Below are 5,253 nucleotides of genomic sequence, written 5' to 3' on the forward strand. Positions count from 1 at the left end.
TTTTAAAAATATACGGTCTTGGGCTTAACTAAGTTATAAGTCATAAGTTATAAGTCTATTTCACTGGAAGCTAAAAACAAAATAAAATATTAGTCAGTTACAAAAATATCAAATCATAAATATCAAATCGTTCATAGTTATTGCTGCAACCAAATTATCTTCGGACTAAATAAAAGTCTCGCTTTATATTTACTGAAGACGACATCTTCGTTTTGCTTTGGTCGAGCGGCTAGGACATTAGTTTTATTTTAGCACTTGTTTTTTTACAATAGAAATGAAAGCTATTTGAAAAATATATATCGTCATACTATACGTTTTCTATTTAGTTCACTTGATATACATATAAAAAAAATTTGCATGTGTAAAGTACCTACTGAATACTGCGGTTTTCTTGTAAAATTTCGACGTATGTTTTTGATTTTTCTATCGAAAAAATTTTTAGGCATCGTGTTTTCACACCGTATACTAATCAGTGTATATCACTGACCTAGTATATCCTCAATTTTACTGTATATTTTTTTCAAAGAGATTGATTCAACACTTTCGCTGTCACGCGGAATCAACCAAAGACCATAAAAAAACATAACAGAAAAATTAATCTAAAATTTAATTTTTCTATGTTTGATAAACACTTTGTTTTTATGAATTTGTAAACATTAGAAGTTATTGTTTTTTTAAACTACGCCATTAAATGTCATGTTTTAAATAGGTGCCTTGTTACAGCAGCGGGCCTTGTAAACAGTGGTGCAATGTTCAGAAATAGCCAACATACGTAGTGTAAAAGTAGACATCCATAACAATTATATTCTTAAATCTCCGCAATAGCTCGATATTTTTTAATCATATGAACGTGAAAACATAGAACAAAACCGTGAAGTTTCACGGTAAATTAAATCTGTATTTCTTATAACATCAAACTCAACGCAGCCGCTTGTACGAAACGTTGTACGAATGAGATTATCCTAGTTAACATTTTTGAATATTGTTTCCGGCTGGGCCTTATATACCTCACCTACATTACACATAAATTATGTGAATATAAAATACAATCATGATTATTGATCATTTTTAATATTGAAATAGTGCCAGCATGAAATATTTCTTTAGATATTTATTACGAATTTTATATTTAATTTGTACTTATTATCATGCACTTTAAACATAATTTGAACAGCTTGATTTTGGGTATCGTTACGTCTCGGTGGGCGAGTTTCAGAGGTATGGTGGGAACTTATAGAAATTAGTATTAAATGTAGGATTTCACTACGAAAATAGTTCCAAGTCTTACTTAGTGGTCGAGTGTGTCTAGACCCTGATACTCCGCGTATAAATAATGCCCGGTTTGAAAACTGATACATTCTTTTCTCACGATTTCTTAAAATATTTTACTAAATCACTTTACAACATTTGTGAAGAGTGTAATATGTGTATGATGTAACATTTAAGACATTGTTAAAATCGAACAGGTTAAAAAACCTATCGTATTACTTAATTTTTTTTAATCATTGGTATATTTAATTTACATAAAAATTTTACTGATTTAACATTTAACAGTGTATTAAGTAGTATGGTTACGGTTATTTAAGTGATTATCATTAATTACAGGTTTCTTACCACGGTATGATTTCTGTCGCAAAATCGACTTTACGTGCTCCTGTTCTTGTGGCAGGTATACACACCGTATGACAGAGTGTGGTTTGTCGGAAAAAGAGAGTGACAATGGTAACAGGCGCAGTGGCAGTGCCCCACAGATATTTGCGATTTGAAGCTCTGTTATGGACAGGCGTGTAACTTACCATCAGGTGCATGTCTGGTTCGTCCCGTCACTTGATATTATAAAAAAAAATATTCGAGATGAAGGTAGTCGTCGACAGCGAAATATGGCTTTTTTGTTATAAAATGTATGTGCGCTATTGAAGTGACGATGAGGTCGACGATGGAGCATGCACACCTAAATAATGCTTATTCACTGTCGCCTTGAAATGCACAATTTATAACGTTCAGGGAACAGGTCTGCTGGCTGGGAATTCTACTCCATAGCCGTCCGTTATCGTTCCGTCTGATCTTAAAGCTATCATCTGCCGAAGGCCAGTCAAGCCTTGACCATAGTATATGCTCCATACCTTTATGAAATATTGGGAAAATAAAAAGAAATTATGCCCAGTGAAGAAACCTGTAATTAATGATAAGCATTTATCGAATAACCACAAAAGTCTTAAATTTATATTACAGTAGTTTAGTTTATTTCAGATAAGTCAATAACTTTAGTTAGTAAGTAAGTAGTAATGTTAAAAATTATGGTTAATTCCATCACAACGATAGTATAGCTTGTTTTATCACATGTATATACATAAATGTTTATACGGGGAGTGTATTGTTCATATGCAATATAAGGCGTACTCATATATAACAATAAAATTTGAGACTTGTCTTTGCCTTTTAAAATATACGACTTATTAGTAATTTTTGTTGAAAATACTAAACGAAAATAGTAAATATTATCATTAGAAATGTTTCTTAAAATAAAATACTATTTAAAGATTAGTCAATTACAATAATAGCATAAATGTTATTTTATGTAAATTTACATAAAAATAACGCATTCCTCGTGTAGTGTAAAGCACTGACGGACTCTGTACCGAAAACTCGCTGGTTTTTATTTACTAGGAAACCTATGAATTTTATTTAATCTACTAAATTGTGTGTAAGCCGCCTCATGCATTCAATATTTAAAAAGTATTATGTTTTAAACATTGAGGTTTTAGGTTTCCGCGACAAATTGGAATTGAAACCATTTTTTCGGATCTTAAAATCGCTTGTTTTTGCAAACAAGCTCTACATATCACGACTGAGCGTTATTTTTAATTTTTACAAAACTATTTATATTCTTATACCTCATTTCTAATCATTCATAATTGAATTTTTTGTATTTGTATAAAAACGTCGTTAAAAATGTGCTAAAAATAATAGAAATACGAGCATATGCAAATTTATCATTTATTTTTAAGTTTGTATGATTACTTATATATTTTTTTAACATTTACTTATCGAGTTCGACTCGGGTTAAAATAAAATTCAGCGTAGCTGTGGTAGTTTTTTATTTTAAGTGTAAATTTGTGATTATGTTCTTTGTGTCTGTTTCATCTGTTTAAAGGAACGTTAAAGAAAGTTTGAATTACGATAACAAAGTTCCTAAGAGCTACTGATCATGTATTTTTTTATAATACAAATGGCCTATGCCTTTACATTTAGCCAATCAAAAGCTTAGAAAACATACCAGAACTTTTAATCGACATCAAAAGACTATTAAAGTATTTACGTGTTGTATCATAATTCAACGTTTTTTAGCGTTCCTGCAAATATGTCCATATGAGTGTACGTACTGTGTTGTAAATTTAGGGTTTGCATAATAAATATGATGTGAATGAGTGTAGACCAGTCGACCACATGCTAATTTGTAGCATTCCCATTAACAATAACTACTTTTTGGTCACATGATAATCTGATGAGAATCTGACTTTGAATACAAAACCACGACATATCATCACAATCTGAACGTGGGCACCTGATCATTAGGCATATTGGTTGCTCGTTTATTATAGCGTCTCGTACCTGTCATATCGAATTTTTGCTGACGCCATGTATCGTAGTCACTCTTTGAGTTTATGCAAACCGAGGGATGGCTCACTTTTAAAGATCGATTAAAATCGTTTTAGTTGCAGGAGTAAACTTAAATACAGACCCAGCCACTTACAAACACGTGAATCACTCTACACCCAATGGTTATTCCTTATTCTTTGTTATAAACAATGTAATTTATCTGCCTACAATATCTGCCTATAATATATATAAAAGGACTATTTTCATGGATTCTGTTGAAAACACTATCGATGTTTAAGACACGATTGTATCAATTAAAAATGTCCGCACAACACCAATTATTAATGCTCATTGCTCCTCCTTAATTGATTTCGTTCAACTGAACATACATATTGGGTTCTCGTCGTTGACTTGATTCAATTCATGACTGAATTAAAATCAAATTAGGCGTAATCAATTATATTTACTGAAAATGTTTCTCTCAAACGACTGGTCTATTTTTAATCACATGCAGTCAGAAATGTTATTAATAATTCCATTCGTTGGTGTGCTTATTTTAATTATACTTCATATGATATAGGTAAACATTTTCGTAAGTGCAAATAAAACACAAATTCAAGGAATAATTTGTAATTAATGTACCTATTTGTAAATGCAATGTGTAGAAATGTGTATACACATTTCTATTTAGGTATATAAAAGTGTCCATGGCACTGAACAACTTAACCCTTCGTCACCGGACCTTTATTGGCTGTCCATTAGAACCGGCATTGGGTCGGTCTCGGATCCGAGTAAGCCGCAGTCACAAAAAAGTATTCGTGTTTGCTTTCCACCCTCTCTAAACATTTTGTGTTGTGTACTTAGTATAAAAAGCAAATAAATATTTTTTTAGGTAAATCTATAGTAATATGGACAATTTTATATCTCAAAGTATTAAACTCTTATGTAATACCTTTGTAAGTCAATGGTAATATCCTACATTTTTGTCATAATCATTAAGAGAGAGTTTGAAAGTGCCTAAACCTAGACAAGGTGATTTATTTGAAGACACATAGTAAACTGCATTGTGACGTCTGTCGTAATACTGAGGTGAATAAAAAAGTGTTCACTGTCAATAACATCAAAGTATAATACGATTAAAGGACTATCCACACATATCCGGGCCGTGGCTGGGACGTGGACTGGGCGTGCTAGTTGGTATGAACTGCGGGCCCGTCCTGGCGTCGGCCCGGACACGGACATGTGTGAACGAGTTCATACAAAATATACACAACGATATTTTTTTGAGCCCCTGACGGAGCACGGCCCGTCCAAGTCCCGGCCACGGCCCGGGCATGGCCCGGATATGTGTGGATAGACCTTTTAGTGTCAAAGATTAGAACGAGATCGAGCTCTACTCGGGTTACTTACGATTTATTTTGGAAATGGCCTATTTTATAAGGCGGATCCTTCACTGCCGCCGAGTCGCGTAGTTTTATTTTGCACGTGTTTTGAAGAAAGTTGATGCATACTTTTAAATAGATTTAAATATTATTATAATTATATAAAATATGTCCGTAGCGATGACGAGTACTAAAAATTGTAGACGAGTAATATACATGATCATAAATTGTAAATTCGTTACGACCCGTCTGCTTTAGAGACGTGGTGGTA

The sequence above is a fragment of the Hyposmocoma kahamanoa genome, unplaced genomic scaffold, assembly GCF_003589595.1.
Source record: "Hyposmocoma kahamanoa isolate Upper Pololo Valley unplaced genomic scaffold, ASM358959v1 100021, whole genome shotgun sequence".
NCBI classification, from domain to species: Eukaryota; Metazoa; Arthropoda; class Insecta; order Lepidoptera; family Cosmopterigidae; genus Hyposmocoma; species Hyposmocoma kahamanoa.